The 17920-nt window shown below is 46.4% G+C and overlaps 1 protein-coding gene across 1 annotated transcript in view; it reads left to right on the forward strand.

Annotated features, from left to right (window-relative positions):
- The first annotated feature begins 2164 nt into the window (after nucleotides 1–2164).
- Nucleotides 2165–17920, forward strand: part of GNG12 (G protein subunit gamma 12) — a 124494-nt gene continuing 108738 nt past the window's right edge. The window contains exon 1 of the mRNA XM_082833689.1: nucleotides 2165–2266. The gene's annotated coding sequence lies outside the window, so the exon portion shown is untranslated. The remainder of the gene's footprint in view (nucleotides 2267–17920) is intronic.

Raw genomic sequence — 17920 nt, forward strand, 5'->3', positions numbered from 1 at the left:
GTAAGTCAATCAAAAATATAAATTAAAAAAATCATATAGGAGGCCCAGTGATATGTAGATGAAATGTGAATGACTGAAGTTTGGACACAGCAGAGCAGAAAGAACGACTGGATGGAGGGTCGTGGGTAAAAGCACACAGTCTGGAGTCAGACCCCTTGGGTTGAATTCTGGCTGTGCCACTTTTGGATTGCATGGCTTAACCTCTCTGAGCCTACCTGCTAGGGTTGGATTAATAGAGTTAATATATGGTAAGCACTTAAAGCAACATCTGTCATGAAAGTGTTAGCTCTTATTATTCTTGCCTTGCTCCTGACTAGATCAGTGCATCTCAAACTATCTGTGGGATTTTCTTTTCAACCTGTTGCAGGCTGATGCTTTTATCCAACATGATAAATACAAAATGGATAACGAGAAAAATGAAAGAAACATACAGAATACAAGGCCATCTTTCAACAGGCAGAAAATTACTCAAATTGCTATAAAAGTTTTTACATGCTCACCTTCAATTTCTGTGCTTACCCCATTACAGATGGGTAACAGTTCCCAGATGGTCATTGTTCCGTGGACCACACTTTGAATAGCACTAAATTAGAAAAGTTTCAATAAACCCCTTCAATTCTTGGTGCCTCAGTTTCCAGATGAGAATTACATACATGAAAGCATTTACTAGACGATAAAGGGCTCCAGAAGTGCAAATCAGTGGTAGGGCTATAGGAGTCGATTCTGTAGTCTGTGGCCAAAAGATACAAACTCCAGTGTATGATGGTCTCAGTCCCAGCTGGCATCAGGCTGCTCTGTTTAGAGTGTATTCCTGGAACTATCAGTGTCTGTGAATCAGTCAAGCATTTCCTGCCACTGTACCAAGCGGGGAATAAAGAGCTCCCCTGGCAGCCTGTGGCTTGCCCACCAACAGCTACCGCCATCCACAGGTTGCAAGAATCACAGTCCTGGGGCAAAGCATCCAACCACAGACTTCCTATACCCGCCGTACCCCTTCTACAGCCTGGTCAAAAGATTTCACCGAGAATGATACTTGAGCAGGGGTCAGGAGGGAAGAAAGAGTGAAGATAATGTCCTCACGGCAATCCTTGGCTCCTGGCTTCCCTAGGCCTCACTTCTCCTCAGTTGGTGAAACTCAACTCACAGACATCCTTGACCAACGCTTTAAGACTCCATTTCAAGTCTGGACTCTGCCCACACTGGTTTTAAGTGAGCTACTTCGACCTTCTCTTCTCTTTTATCTCCACCCTGTCAAACAAGAAAGCAGATACCTAGGAACCTGCAAGAAGTCCACTGAGTGGTAAGATTTCTGCACATCCAACTTTTTGACTCTTTCTGGACTCTTTCTGGACTTTTTGAGGGTGAGTCCCCCGTCTGATTCATCTTTGTGTCTCTCCAATCACCATTATTGCAATGCTTGGCACACAACAGGTGCTCAATGAGTGTTCGTTGAATGGCTCTATATACGAATAGTCAGAAGTCTGTGGAAACAGAAGTGGCTTTTCAAACTACCCCACCCTGAATCCATTCATTAAGCAGAACTCTACTAGGTACTGGGCGTTCAGAAACACAAATCTCACGGCGAGAGATGGAGGGGATGCACATGATGAGTGGATGTACTAAAAATTCAACAATCCGCAGTTATAGCTCCATTTTCTGGAAAGCAAAATCTCTCTGTGGCCCCAGGGCCCTTTAAATTTTACTGTGACTGTTTTCTTAAGAAATTCCTGGAGCAGAGCCTAACTTTTGTGTAGGGGGTTGGCGGCGTGCGTATTGGCGGCCTAAGGGACGGCTGGCTTAAGAGTTGCCGAGCGTTCGAGCGTTCGCACGCGAAGGAAACTTCTCAGGAGTCAGAGCGACCCGGTGGAGGGCTGTGAAGTGGGGCGGCCCGAGAATCCTTGAACTTCCAAGGCTACGGGGAAGTCGGGGAAGGGAAACTGGGGGTGGCCAAGGCAGCCAGCCGTTTGCAGGACTTCAACGCTCCCAACTCTTCCCCTCTGCCGGCCCAGACCTGACACGGGTTCGGCGGCCGAACCAGGGAACAGCCAGGGAGTCTGGGCAGGAGGGAGGAGGGCCGGGCCTGGAGGAAGGAGTCCGAGGCTGCCGCCGCCCCGCCCGTCGGGCTGTCCGCCCCGCCTACCCGAGCGAGGCGGAGCCGGCGCCCGCCCGGAGGAGCAGCAGGAGGAGAGGTCGGAGTCGTCTCCAGGAGCCCTTAGAGACAGAGTCCCCGGCAGCGGCGGTGACGGCAGGGGCAGCGCACCGGCAGGCGAGTGAGCACCTAGCGGCGGGCGCAGGTGGCGGGTCCGGTCCCCGAGGGGACAGGGGCGCAGCGCGGGGCGTCGGCTGGCCAGTTCGGGAGCCGCCTCCGAGTTCCCGGTGCTGGGAAGCGAGATGGAGGGAGGGAACGGAGGAAGGAAGGAAGGAAGGAGGAAAGAGTGTCCCGGAGGGCGGGGACTGGTCGGGGCACTGGGCGCCGGAGAGCGGGATGGGGGAGGGAGGGCAAGGGACGCCGAGACCCGGAGACAGACGGCGCTCTCGCCCTCGACGGGCGGCGGTCGGAGGGCGCAGGAAGCCAGGGGCCCTGCGGGGCCAGGGCTGGGGGCGCGGCCCCCGGGACGAGGGCGGGAGTGGGAGGAGAGGTCTCCCAGCTCGCTCGCTTGCTTCCTGGTCTGCCCGCGGCCGTGCGCCCCGCACCGGGTTGGGGCTGGAAGGCTCCGGCGTTCCCCGCTCGTGCTTGCGGTGGTGCCAGGTTCGGGAGGAGGGCGGACAACTGGGGGAGACCGGGGCGCCACGCCCCTCTTCCCTACTTTCTTCCGTTCTTTCTGGGGACTAGGCGGCGTGTGCGCAGACCTGGAACCCGCTCGGCGCTGGGGGTCTGGCGGGGAAATAGCGGGTCACAGCGACGACTCAGATCACACATCCCGCGAGGGACCCCCGAGCAGTGAGTGGCCTGGAGACTGTATTTGCGGATGGTATGAGGCGGTCAAGACTCAGACGTGAGTCTTGCGTGATTTTAAAAAGTACTGCCCTGACACTTATTGCGTGGATCAGAGTGACTTTTTTTTAAAATTTTAACTAGGGCATATCAATTAAAGCTAATTCTAAAACGCTGTCACTGAAGTCGTCCGACACTCACTTGTCCCTCGCCTTCCGTTTGTGTCTTGTAAACTTGACTTAAACCATTCATAACTTTCGAAAAGGACCCCGTGATTCTCGTTAAAACCCCGCCGTGGAGTGAAACTTTGGGCAACTAGAAATCTGAGTGAAGGAACTGCCGAGGCCTGTCATCTTGTGGTCACCCCTGTCCGGGCGAGGTTGTATACAAACAAGTGCACAGAGAAGGAAATGGCCAAAAACCGGCGAGAAGGGAGGTCCCCCGCGCCCACGTGTCAGGGCACGTTTAATGGCTGCTTTGAGTGGAAACAAACCGGAATGTATTAGACCTTGTGGAGTTGGGCAAACTTCACATGATTAGCTTCCTTCCCATCAGTTGTTTCCTCCCCCGCCCCCCTACTGTCTTTGTGGACACTTTATATTTCCTGGGGCTGTTGTAGCTTCGTCTGAATAGGCTGTCTATAAGGAATCTTTTGGACCTTGTCAGAGGTAGGGACTGTGTCTGTGTGTTCTCTACTTTAAAAGCCGAGTTTGGCTTTGTTTTGAAAGTGCTAGTCACCACACGGCACCATTGCTGGTGCTTCGCAGCCCTGCGTGTAAATTATCGCAGGATGGCGGCCCTCACCTAGGAGAACCAGGAAGGCCAGCAGCGCTAGAATGACGGGGTTGCGTTTAACTGTTGCCAAAACAGTCACATTCAAGTAAGGAGCTGTTTTGATTCTTTAAAAAAAAAAAAAAAAAAGTATATGTGTCAGCAAGACCTGTTTTCAATAAACAAACATATGATTCACACATAATTTTTTAAAGTAATCAAACGTTTTACAGAGACTTCAGTGATAAAATGACTTTGGGATCAACCGTTCAGTTTCTTTGCCTTCTCTAACGGTAAACTAACACCATAAAACCCTGGTTTAAGTCCAAAAAATGCTGAAGAATCTAAGGGCTGCGTCTTTAGGCCTTATAAAAAAAAAATGCAGTTGTATTTTTACTGTTTTTAACCCAGGTAATTCAGGAAGGTGTTGAATCTGGACAGCATTTAGATTTGTGTAGAAATACATAAAAATGTGGATCTGTGTTTCACAAGAAACCGGACAGATTAATACTATAAAAATTTTCAATGTCACAAGCTCCAGTCTCATTTGAAAGCTCTCTAATGAGATGTGCGGTGTTGGGCTTACGTTGTCACTAGTTGAAGGACGTGGGTGGTCGTCATGTCGTGACAGCAGAATCTGCGTAGTCGAAACACTTGAGGAGATGGCTAGCTAATATCAGATTAGTTTTGTTTACCTCTTTCTGAGAGAAGAAAATTTCAGATTTGGAATGATGTCATTTATTGTGTTGGATTTTTATTGGGTGTTTTTTTTTAAGTTTTATATGTCAGCTTAAGCTTAATTTAGGGAGGCAAGTTGTGGAAGTCAAATTTTTCTGGAGTCTGATTTGGAAGAGAAGCAGCCTAACAGTGGTTTGAGGTACGGTTTTGGTGTGACAGATGTGGATGGGAATATTAGTTATTTAACCGTTTTCAGTCTGATTTGTAAAATGAGGATGATAGTGGTCTCTGTCTTGAGGGTTTTTATGAAAGTATATGAAACAGTCTTTGGAAAACAGTTTGCACCTAATACACAGATAATGTTCAGAATTATTAGATATTTTATCTACTGACCAGCAGCCGGCTATTGGATACATTAAAAGATGGCAGTTTGAACCTTCTGGAAACACTGGATAGAGCAAATAAATCAGGTAAAGAAGGTACCTGATTTTATAGATAGATGGATAGATAGGTAGGTAGATAGATTGGTAGGTAGGTAGATAGATAAAGCTTCTGGAATGCTAGAGCAATTAAATTCCAAAGAAGTTACCTGGTTTTATAGATATACAGAGCAAGATGTCTATCCATCTATCTGTCTAAAATATCTAAAATAGTGGTTTACATATGTGTGTCATGTTTCTACCACAGTGGTATGAATAATTATGATTACTGGAGTAACAGTTTTAATGCGTTTTTAGTGTGAAGTTACAGTCGTATAATATTTTTAAGCCAGACAATCATTTCATTACTCATATTTTAACTTTGAAGAGAATTTATATTTAAAATAGTCATGCTTATTAGCCCTGGGTAGGACATTAAACAGAAACAGAAATATTTGTCTTTTACCTAGTATGATTTTTAATTAAAGTATGAAAAAAATGTGACCTGGCGTATACAGTTATTTTTCACGTACTGATGTCCAGTGCTAACAGATAAGCCTCAAGAAGTGCTTAGGGGGACTTACCTGGTGGTGCAGTGGTTAAGAATCCGCCTGCCAATGCAGGAGACACGGGTTCGAGCCCTGGTTCAGAAAGATCCCACATGCCATGGAGCAACTAAGTCCGTGTGCCACAACTACTGAGCCTGCTCTCTAGAGCCCACGCCACAACTACTGAAGCCCGCTGCCTGGAGCCCGTGCTCCTCAACAAGGGAAGCCACCTCAATGAGAAGCCCGTGCACGGCAACAAAGAGTAGCCCCCGCTCGCCGCAACTAGAGAAAGCCCGCGTGCAGCAACGGAGACCCAAAAATAAATAAATAAATAAATATATTTTTTAAAAGTGTTTAGGAAAGGACTAGCGGCATTTCATAAACGTTTTGTAAAAGCGTTGTGACTGATGGTAAACTTTTGTGAGACTGGGTGTTCCATTAATTCAGGGAATCTACTCATCATGTCATTGACTCATTTGCAAAATTTAAAAAGTGCTTCCATCTTGAAAACAAACCCTTTTAAGTGTCTGTTGTTTTCTTAATGCATGTCAGGTGCATAGGATTGGGCCGATTGGAATTGTGGCTTGTGCCACAGATGACTTCTCGTTTACTAATTGTTCCACAGGGACTCAGATCATGCTTATAATATTTTTAAATAACTGTAAAGGGTACAGTATTATTATGAATCATTTCTTGCCTATGACATTATACTCTGAAGCAGCGGAGGACTCGATTGAATAAATTATTGATTCTTTTCTCTCTTAGAACATCATAGCATAGTGATGGATTCCAGGCTCATGCTTCTAGGTGTGTAGCGTGTGGGCAAGTTACTTAATACCTCTGTGCTTCAGTGAGGTGTTGGGAGGGATAAACGAGCTAATCTCTCTAAAGCATTTAGAACAGTGCCTGACACATAGTCTATGCTCAACAAATATTAACATTAAATTATTACTTACTGAAATTTTCTAAATGTTATGAGCATACATTATTTTTGTAACAGGAAAACAACTATATGAAATTTTAATGTTTCCCCCAAATCTAAAAAGGCTCAGTAATTTATATAGTCCTGTCAAGCAGTGCTTAAGAAGTAAGAGAATACAATCAGGCAATTCTCATTGTGTCTTTTAAACATGAAATGGAGTGCAGTGTTCATTTGTTCAACAAATTAATTCTCCTAGATTTCAGTCCCATTTTCCTTTCTTATTAGAAACTTGAAAAAAAAATCGATAATCCATGAAGTCCACCCTAGGCTAGGTTAAGTAGGGGAAGGGTGGTGTGCCCAGTTACAGTGCATTATTACACTTACAACTAATAAAAAAAAAATTTATGGGCTTCCCTGGTGGCGCAGTGGTTGAGAGTCCGCCTGCCGATGCAGGGGACACGGGTTCGTGCCCCTGTCCGGGAAGATCCCACATGCCGCGGAGCGGCTGGGCCCGTGAGCCATGGCCACTGAGCCTGAGCGTCCGGAGCCTATGCTCCGCAACGGGAGAGGCCACAACAGTGAGAGGCCTGCGTACCGCAAAAAAAAAAAGAAAAAAAAATTATGCATAGAAAAGAAAGTACAGACAAATGGATCGTGGGATTGTGGCGCTTCTCCCCATATTTTTGCCAATGAGCATATATAGAAAATAAAAGATAATCCATTGGTGTAACAATTACTCAGTAAAACCTGGTTTATTAGCTACAAATAGCAGGATTTTGGTTTTGTTTTAGAAAAAACACCAGCTTGCATAGCAATCGAAGGTCTTTGAGTTACATGTGAGAACTATTTAGCAGTAAAAGAGAGGCCCTTTTGGAAGTTTGCAGGTTTATCTAATTAAGAGATGTTTGAAATTTGGGTTTGCCTGCACACGCAGTTCACCAACCTTGACTTTATGGAAACGGTCACTTCCCAGATCCCTCATGTCCCAGCCCTGCATCGAGGAGCTGTGTGTATACAGCACCTGCCGCGTGTCAGAGGCCCCTAAGACAGTCACAAAGAAGACATACCTGCCATTAGTTTAATGGGAGAGTTCAATAGGTAAAAAAATATACCTTCAGCACAGTCGTGCGACTCCATTTATGGAGCTGTTCTACATCCTAGGCCCCAGTCTAACCCCTTTACATTTATGATCTGGACCAGTCCTCACAGCAGCCCAGGTGAGAAAGCTGAGGCTCCCTAAGCGGCAAGACGAGGATGTGACCCAGAGTTGCTCTGACTCCATATACTGTGCACTAAGAGCTCTGCCAGGGAGCTGCAGTGGAGGTGCTTCCAGCTAAAAGTGCTTCCTTATGGAGGAAGTTTCGTTTAGAAGCTGTAACTCAAACCAAGAGAAACAGGAGGAGAGGGCTTCTCTTGGGGGTGAGATGACCGGCCCGAGGAGTATTACCAGTGCCTTGCCATTGGGCTCATTGGGCTCCTTGCCCTCTGTAGCCATAGAAGTCGAATCGAAGCTTCCAGAATTGCCTCAGAGACACAGCAGGCCTGAAGGGATCTGTAGAGTCAGTCTCTCCCATGCCTGGATTCCCCAAGAGGGCCTTGAGCGGAGATGGGGCCACCAGCTGAGTCCTGCTCTAGAGCCAGCTCCCACCGACAGGGCCTGTCTCCCCGCTTCTCTCTCAGGAATAAAGGGAAGAGCGGTTAGGCCGGTGCTTTGGACCCAGGGCAGAGGGTGGAGGTGAATTGACTGAAGGTTACTTCTAGGTGGATTATTCCATTTAGTGCCCAGTCTCTTGAAAATCATTTCTAGAGTCACTTAAATGTCTGGTTTATTGCGTCAGGCTTTATTGGGTGTCGTAAAAGTGAAATTTTTTTGCAAAATTTAAAAAATTTAAAAATTTTTAATTTAATTAAAAATTAAATTAAACCATGTCTGGTTGCCATCCCCTGACAAGGGGGGTTTTTGTCTTCTCTTAATGGGTCTGTATTTTGGAGGATTACTGTATAATAAAAACCAGGGTGTTGTAGACTGTTAAAAGACTTCTGATATTTTCACCTCTGCTGGAGAATTAGTAGCTCAAAGAAGATTTTCTTTTAGGTCTGCTTTAGTGAATCAGTTGCTAAGAGTCTTTTGTAATTTTTCACATTCATTGATTGTAAGCAGGTGACTTTGGGGCCAGAGGGTCGGGAGGCCTTATATTCCATTTGCTTTCTTACAGAATAGACTACCATTCCTCTTGCAGTCAGTGTCACGTAACTGACATAGGATCCCCTTGGTTGACTGAGAAGAGGAGCATAAGTTCTCATTTAACTTGGGTTGCTGTCATCACAAATGCTCCCTGGGTGGGCTCTGAATCAGTGGTCATCGCCGCGCTTGCGTGCCACGTAGAGAGCATTGCCTTCATCCCCAATGGCCGTGTGCAAACCCACATGAGCCCGTGGGGGTAGAATCTTAACTTCACCCATGTAGAATAATCAGGCTTTTACTTAGCTACAGATGCTACCAGCCAAGATGTCCCTGAGCACTGGACATGAAACCTTTAGCCCCCCTGCACTGGAGCCCTTTGACTAAGATTCCCAAGCTTGCAGTGACCTCAAAGTTTGCCTGCTTTTCAGAGACGAATGATGGCAGTTTAGCTCTCGGTGTGAGCTAAACAAATCTAAGGACGGAAAGAGGGATCAGGATCCAAAAGCTGCTTGGACTTTATCGAGGCGTAGTGAGGACTTTATTGATATGAAACCATCACACCAGGTTTATTCAACCAGAACCTCAGGCAAATTGGAAAAGTGTTGAAGCCAGCAGACTTGGTGCCTGTCCTGTACCTGAACTACCCAGACCTTTTGCAATGTTAGACCGTGACCTGCACATTAGACCATGAGGCTTCGTGTGGGCGTGTAAGGTCATGATTGGCTGCTCAGACAAGTTGTCAGGGGAAGGTTGAATGTCTGGCCAAGAAGCAGAAGAGTTGGATTGTGACTTCTTGACAGGGCTGCTTTGAACTCTTGTACAGATTGTTCACTGCACAAGACTAGCTGGCCAAGGAAGTTAAGTGGGGCTCAGATCTCTCCAAAAACTATGTGTCCTGGGCTAGAACTGCCTCTGCCAGGAGGAGGGGGCACTTCATTCTGACTCCGTCAAGCCTGCAAGGCTGGGTGCACTTGGAGGGGTGGCCTTTTCCTAAGTCACACAAAGGCAAAATCTGGCAGCACAGATTAATAAGCAGCCACAATAACCCTCAAAATGACATGAGCCGGCTGAGTCTGGCACGTAGTAGGTACTTAATAAACGCCAGTGGAATGGAGGAATAAAACCACATTCTTTGTAGTGTGTGCCAGTGAAGTGGATGAGCCAGTGTTCTTTTTAATCAAAAGTAAAATTGATGGTATCTACTAGGAAAGGCACATTCAGTGGTGCGTGTTCCCTGTGACAGGCTTCTTCTCTTTAGTTCATCATTTCCTAAGGGGCAAGTAAAGCCCAGCACTTGAGGGGTCGTTGGCGTTGTTTACTCTGAGTCCAGCACCAACAAACGTGCTCAGCATTGCCTGGTACCTGCGGGGCTCCTGCGGTGGTGCCTCCTGGGAATGGACAAAGGGATCCATGGTGTTTATTGACCAGCTGTGGGCCCTCCTCTTGGGGACAGGATGCAAAGGACACTGGCTGCAGGAGCCTTTGGAATTTACCTGAGTGGCTGCTTCTTGTGTAGAAAGACTTTTCTATTTTAGGGTAAGAAGTGGGGAGCCTTGTTGCTAAAGCCACTGACAGCTGAGGAAGGGGGTTTGTCTGTGTCCCTTGCAGTGCCAGCTGCTGCTTGCATGCTTCTGTTTCAGGTTGATCCTTTAGAAAGCAGACTCTCAGAGTTAACCTCCTCTTGGCTCCCCTCCTGAGGGGCAATCCGCACAGCAGGTAGGATCAGCCATGTTTAGTGGGTCAAACTGCTAAGACAGTGGTTCTGTGCATAGAGGTGCTGGCTTGCACTTAGGACCTTGGCCTTCTGCTGTTTTATGTAGAGGCCACACCTTGTGAAAAATGCCCAAAGGTGCAGAAACGTGAACGCCTTTCCCATTTAGGCTGGTTAAATGCAGCTTTCCTCAGGCAAACTCAGATTCCCGAAACAGGACTAGCAGGAGATAACAATTCCTAATAAGGATTTCCCACAGAACTTCTTTCGTTCTTTATTTTGGCCGCGTTGGGTCTTTGCTGCTGCGCGCAGGCTTTCTCTAGTTGTGGCGAGCAGGGACTACTCTTCATTGCGGTGCGCGGGCTTCTCGTTGTGGAGCACGGGCTCTAGGCACATGGGCTTCAGTAGTTGCAGCACGTGGGCTCAGTAGTTGCGGCTCGCGGGCTCTAGAGCACAGGCTCAGTAGTTGTGGCACATGGGCTTAGTTGCTCCATGGCATGTGGGATCTTCCTGGACCTGGGATCGAGCCCACGTCCCCTGCCTTGGCAGGCGGATTCTTAACCACTGCGCCACCAGGGAAGTCCCTCACAGAATTTCTTGAGAGAGCAAACTTACCTGTTGCATTTATGGTATGATTTGATTTTACAAAATTCCAGGATTCTCAACTTTTCAGGAATATCTCTGTTGAATTAAGCAGAATATTCCGGCACATGCTTTGCCCTCTTTTTTGACATAAATATTTGATGAGCAGCATGCTTCAGCCATTACTGTCCAAATCCAGAAAGCAAATAAATGTGCCTGGCATGCTGCCTGGGAGGGAATCCTCATGTTTCTGCCTTTGCCTCACATTCACCTCCAGTTCTCTGACTTCTCCTGCTGTAATAAATGTCAAGGGGCTCAGGGACACCCACACCCAGCAGGTGATATCACACAGGGCAGAGACCACCTCTCCATGTGCGCCTCCTGAGCTCTGGATCCAGGTTCCTCTGATTTACTGATGCCAACGTGAGAATTCACCTTTCTCAACCCAGGTTTCCCAGAAGCCTTCTCAGCTTTGTTTCTTACAAGCTGGGATTGTCCTGTTCTTCACACTCCTGTGAAAAATGGTTTATACAGCTTCTTCATTTTTAAAAACTTGGTAATGTATGTATATGGTTTACCCCCATATAAAAAGGTAAACACTGAGAAATCTTGCTCCCATCCAAGCCTTTTCCACATTCTCTACAGGCTGCGACTTGTAAATACAAGCAAATGAGGGTGTGCATGTGTGTGTGCGTGTGCGTGCGCGTGTGTGTGTGTGTGTGTGTGTATGTATTTAATGCTTCCCCTTTCTTTCACAAAAAGTGGTATATATACTGTTCTGTGTCTTGCTTTTTAAAATTAGCAGTCTGTCCTGGAGATCTCTATCAGCACGCTCGTTTTCCATTGTGGAGATGTAGCATGGTTTATTCGACCAGTCCCCTAAGGCTGGACCTTTGAATTGTTCCCAGTCTTTCGCTATTACCCACGGCACTGCAACAAATAAAGGTTTCATCTTGCTTTTGTGCGGGTGGACCTAGAGGATTGATTCCCAGGAGCGGGACTGCTGACTCGCAGGGCCCTGTCAGCCCCTTGGGAAGGGTTGGCTCATTTTGCCCTCTGCTCAGCAGCGTATCAGATGGCCTGTCTCCCCATAGCCCCAACGCACGGAGGGTGTCAGCTCTTTTTATTTTTGCTAATCTCATTGATGAGAAATGGTAATTAGGGTTGGTTAAATTTTTCGAATTGTGAGTGAGTGAGAGGATTGGGGCTATTTGTACATCTTCTCCTGTGGGCAGTCCAGGCCTGCCGATTCCCCCGTGGGCGTTTATTGACCTTTCCTCCTGAAGCTAAGCCTCTTGCCTACACCACTGTCAGAATCTCTAAAATACAGACTTAAGAATGTGATAGCTCTTTTGGGCCCAAGGGTAGAGTGGGCTGCCAAATTGTCAGTGCAAATTCGAGAGAAGTGGAAAGTAGGGTTTTATGCCAGTTGCTATGTCTGATTTATAAATAGTTTTCAGCTAATGGTATCATTAAACTGCGGCTTCTCCAAAACCATTATGAAGATGACCTTCTAGTCTAGAATTTCTCCCTCTCAAACAAAAACAAGAGAGATTGAGAATATATAAATTCCAATGGCATTTCCTGCAAAATCTTCTAAGAAATCTATATTTTTCCTTTCATATACATCTCCTGAAAGGTCATACATGCCACATTTTTGTGTGTGTGTACCTGCTGACCTGCTGAATAGGGCTCCTGTTCGCCCTTTGATTTAACCATCAGAGAGCTGTCTACTCTTATTTCCAGGGTGAAAGAAAAGAGGGAAGTAAAAGTACAAGGTAAAGAGACTGGCCAGAGTTCAGGGTTCGACGAAGGGTGCAGGGTTGGAGTTCCACAGAGTCATCTTTTTTTCTTTTTTTTTTTTTTTTGCGGTACGCGGGCCTCTCACTGTTGTGGCCTCTCCCGTTGCAGAGCACAGGCTCCAGACGCACAGGCTCAGCGGCCATGGCTCACGGGCCCAGCCGCTCCGCGGCATGTGGGATCTTCCCAGACCGGGGCACGAACCCGTGTCCCCTGCATCGGCAGGCGGACTCTCAACCACTGCGCCACCAGGGAAGCCCAGCCCCTTCTTTTTGAGGTGCTCTCTCAGTCAGCTCTTGGGATGCTTTTTTAATATAAAATTAATTTTCATCTTCTTAAAAATGAAATCCACCAAAAGAGAAATTTTGGTTGAGGGAAAAGATGACTGTGTGTGGCTTATTTTTTTATTTTTTGCTTTTAGAAATTCAAATGAGGCAGTCCTGTATAAAGTTAGCCTCCATCTCCATAAAAAAAAAGAGAAAAAAACCAAAACAGGCAAAACCAAGAAAACCCTAGCACCACAACAAATTCTCCTTCTCAGAGTTCCCACATTTAGAAGAGGCCCATGAAATCTCTAGAAAGGACGCTATGATCTTCCACCCCCAGTGGAAGATCAAAAACCTCTCTTTTGAGCTCCAAAATGTGTGGATTATTACCTTGTGAAGTTGGGTTTTCAGCTCTCTGGATGCTTTGTTTTCCTTCCAGTCATCCTGTCGCTGTAGTGCTGAGCTCCTGCACTGTAGTCTCAGCTCTGTAAGAACAGGCTCTTGGTCTGTGGTTCTAGCCCAGGACCTAGAAGGGTATCTGCACCTTGGAGCGCTCCATCAGTGGATAAATGAATGCTGCTGAGGGTAGCCGCCTTCTGGACCTGGCTGGGTCTTTGTGGTCAACCATGTTAGTGATCCCATGTTAGCCAGGGGCCCGTTCTGGGGGTCACGTTAGCCATTCCTTGGCCTTTGGGCAGGATGCTCCAGCCCTTGTGCACCCTCTGACGGTGTGCATGATGGCTTAGGAGCTCAGGCTTGCAGTCTGATTCACCTGGGCAAGTCACCTGACCTCGAAGAGCCTCTGCTTTCCCATTTGCAGAATAAAGGTAATGACACGATATTTCAACAAATCTAAGGTACTGTCAATTATGAGATGTGCCGTTATTCTATGAGCCACTAAGAAAGAAAAGGGAAATTGCCGCCAGTTCAGCTGTGGCTCCCATTAATCCTAAGAATGTGTTCGTTTTCTATGGCTGCCATAACAGATTACCACAAATTCAGCCACTTAAAGCGACACACATGTATTATCTCACGGTTCTGACATCACAAGTCATCACGGTTTTAGCTGGTTTCTCTGCTCTGGGTTTTACAAGTCCGAAATCTTATTGGGAGGTTCTGGGAAGAATCCATTTGCAGGGTCGTTCAGGTTCTTTGCAGTTGTAGGATTGAGGTTCTTGCCTCGTTGATGGCTGTCAGCGGTGGGCCACCCTCAGCTCTCAGAGACCTCTCCTGGGTCCTTGCACTTGGACCCTACATCTCAGGTGATGAGTCCTTCTCATGCCTGGAATCTCTTTGACGCCCCCTCTCCTCCATCCCTCTGCCTCCAGCCAGAGAGAGTTCTCTGCTTTTAGGGCTCATTTGCTTCGATTGGGCCCACCTGGATATTCCAGCCTACTCTCCCTTAACTACATCTGCAAAGTCCTTTTTGCTGTGTGACATAACATATTCATAGGTTTCAGGGATTAGGGCAGGGACATCTTTGGGGCGCCATTCTGACTACTGCAGTCATCCTACTATCAGGGATGTTAAAATGTGAACAGAATATGTTTCTTAGAATTGATTAAATACCATCTTTGGTTTAAAAATTAAAGAGCTACTAATGTATGTAAAGCATTCAGGGTGTCAATAGTAAGTGCTCAGGCATTAACTATTATTATTATAATTAATAGTGTGATCACAGTGCTCATATAATGCCCATCACCTTTAACTTCAGTTGAAGTTACTCTCCCAGTTAGATGCACTTGACAAACACTAATTGAGAGAGTGTAGTGTGCGGGCAGCTAATTTGATGACAGTGATGGTGATAGTTACTCCTTGAGTGACATCTATGTGCCGACATGTGCTAGGACCTTTACACACTTCTCAGACCTTGCAGTAGCCCTCTGCAGTAGGCAGTACTGGCTCCATTTACAGGTGGGGAAGCAGGTTCAGGGAGGTTGAATACTGCTTAGGAGCTCAGCAGTAGTAAGTGGTGGTGGCGGCATCTTGCTTGGAATCCAGGTCTGCTGGCTGTGCAGTCAGTGCTCTTTGTGGCACCATATTACCTGTCCCGGTGTCCACCAGGTGTGTGGGCTGGAGGCGGTGGCCTCCTGGAAGGGAAGGGAACACAGGGCAAGAGGCATTGCCCTGAGATGTGTCTCTCTTGTACTCAGATGTTTCTTTGCTATTAACTGTTTAGCTTATCAAGGAGAAAGGTCCTCTCTCTTCATCCTTTTTTCCAGTTTTCAATAAACACAAAAAAGATCTTTTTTCATGCAACAGGTATTTATCAGTTACCAACTCTGTGAGGATACAGCTGTGAACAATATTGTGACTTACAATGAGAAATATATATACGATCTTTGTATAGTTCCTGTCACAAAACTCCTGAAACCTTTGGAATTTCCCAAGTGATGAGAGCGATAAAGGTGTCTTTTGATCTGTTATTGAGGTGACTTTGGGACCACACCTAAGGATGGGGGATGTTTTCCTGGGACTCAACCATGTGATTAGAAGGGTGGAACTTTTGGTCCCACCCCTCAGACCTCCAGGGCAGGGAGAGGGGCTGAAGGTTGAATCAGTCACCCATGGCCAGTGATGTAATCAGTCGTAGCTATGTAATGAGGCCTCCATAAAAACTCAAAAGGACAGGGTTAGGAAAGCTTCCGGTTAATGAACAAGTGGACCTATGGGAAAAGTGGTCCCCTCCAAGAGGGCATGGAAGCTCCGTGCCCTTTCCCTGCACCACCTTGCCCTCTGCATCTCTTCCATCTGGCTCTTCCTGAGTCATATCCTTTTATAATAAACCTAGTGATCTAGTAAGTATAATGTTTCTCTAAGTTCTGTGAGCCACCCTGAGCCCTTAACCTGTGGAATCCGATGCTATCTCCAGGTAGATATGTCAAAATTGAGTTGAACGGTAGGACACTCAGCTGGTGTCAAGAATTGCTTGGTAGTTTGGAAGCCTCCGCCACAAATTGGAATTGGTGACCAGAACACTTTTATATACTGTGTGTGGCTTTCAAAGGGAGGAGAGTTAGCATTGGGGAATTTCTGCTTTTTAAACTATTTTAAGTGTAACTGGGGCAAAGGGGAAGGGAGAAGAGGAGGAGAGTGGTTTAGCAGAACTGGAGTAAAAATAGTAGCTACCTGAATGCAGTAAACTACTCTAAGATTGCAGTCTGCAGCATTTTCCCAAGACACAACTGCAGATTATCTTAGGCTCTTCAAATTCAGGTAGACATTCTTGAAAACCAACCTCATCATCTTGCCCTCAAAGCCTGCTTTTCTTCCTGCCTTCTTTAAGTCTGTAGACATCCCCATCCACCCAGGATGCCAAGCTCTGGACCCCTGAGTCCTCTGAAACCCCTCCCTCCTCTTCCCCTCCCTCCAGCTCAGATGCCCCTGGCCTCCACCATACGCTGCCACATCCACTTCCAAACTAGTCCGCATGCCTGGTCTGCTCTCCTCTACCCCCACTGCCTCTCGTCCAGATTGTCACCGTGGCTTCCTAACTGACCTTTCCCCTGCACGCTGCCACCAGGGTGATTTTTCTAAAACATGGGTTTGAATATGTCACTTCCTGTCTGGCAGCTCCCCAAAGGCATCACAGGCTAGTGGTTAAGGGTTCACACTGTAGAGGTTCAAGGCTGCCTGTGCTTCTTACGTGCTCTGGAATCTTGGAAGAGTTATTTAGTTGCCTTGTGCCTCAGTGTCCCCGTCTCTAAAATGGGTGTAATAAGCACCAACCTCACAGATAGGTTGTGGAATTTAAATGAGTTATATGCATGGAGCACTTAGAGTGCCTGGCACACACAAAGCCCTCCATGAGCATTATTAACCCACAGTCCTTGATACCACGACTGTAGCTCACCTTCCCTACTGCTCTGCACCTCATCCTCCCACCCTCTCAGTGCCGCACAAAGCTTGCTGTGCGGACAGACTCTTCGCTAATGGTCCGACGCTAGCTAAGTACCCACGTGGAGAGAACACATTTAGACATTTTCATAGCAAGTTTTACATCTCCTGAATCTAATGAAAAATTTGGCTTGCATTTTATATTTCATTTTTCTATCAGTTCTTTTTATTGCATCTTATAAAAGTATCGGTCGATGGTGAATTAGAAATAAAACCGAAAAGCTGATCTTTCGCCAAGGATAGTTTGAAAAGCACTTCCCTGTTCCCACACATCCCAGCTAGTTGATTCATCCTGGCCAGGTTACCCATATTCACTGTGTAGCCTTAAATCTCTCTGGATTTCTTCACGCTGTTTCCTCTGCCCAGAGTTTATTACACATTTACGCAGCACCTATAAGTGCTAGGTTCTGGGGATATAAGAGTGAGTAAGATACTGCCTCTACTTTGAGGAAGTTTCCCTCCAACTACCCAGTGAGTTTTTGCCTGTGTTTTGAAACCTAGAATAATTTTGTTCTTTCTTTCACCCATTAAGACAACATTTATTAAATACCAGCTGTTTACGAGGCACTTGATGCATTCTGCTCCTGCCCTTAAGGACCACCAAACTAATGGGGGTGCAGGACGCGTGTGAACAGACACAAAAACAATGATAATAGGATGGGAGGGTTAGACAGCTGTGTGAGTAAAGACGTGTGAAGTACAGAGGAAGGTGTGTCTGACTTTCCCTTGGCCGGGCAATGACTTGGGAGCTGGGATATGGTTTCACAGGTACAATGGAGGAAGTGTCATCAAAAACTGAAGATCCAGGTCCTGAGGTCAAGCCCAGGCCCAAAGCCCAGATCTACCACTCACTAGTCATGTGACTTTGAATGACTGACTCTCCGTCTGTCAGGCTGCTATAACAAAATACCATAGACTGAGTGGCTTATAAATGATGGAAATTTATTTCTCAGAGTTCTGGAGGCTGGAAAGTCCAAGATCAAGACACCTGCAAGTTCAGTGTCTGATGAGAGCCTACTTCTGGGTTCATAGACAGCAGTCTTCTCACTGTGTGGGGTCTATTTAATTTTTATTGAAGTATAGATTTACAATATTGTGATGATTGGCTTAAGAAGGTGTAATGTACACACACACACGGGAGTATTACTCAGCCATAAAAAAGAATAAAATATTGCCATTTGCAGCAAAATGGATGGAACTAGAGAA

The sequence above is a fragment of the Leucopleurus acutus genome (assembly GCF_964270905.1).
Source record: "Leucopleurus acutus genome assembly, chromosome: 2".
NCBI lineage: Eukaryota > Metazoa > Chordata > Mammalia > Artiodactyla > Delphinidae > Leucopleurus > Leucopleurus acutus.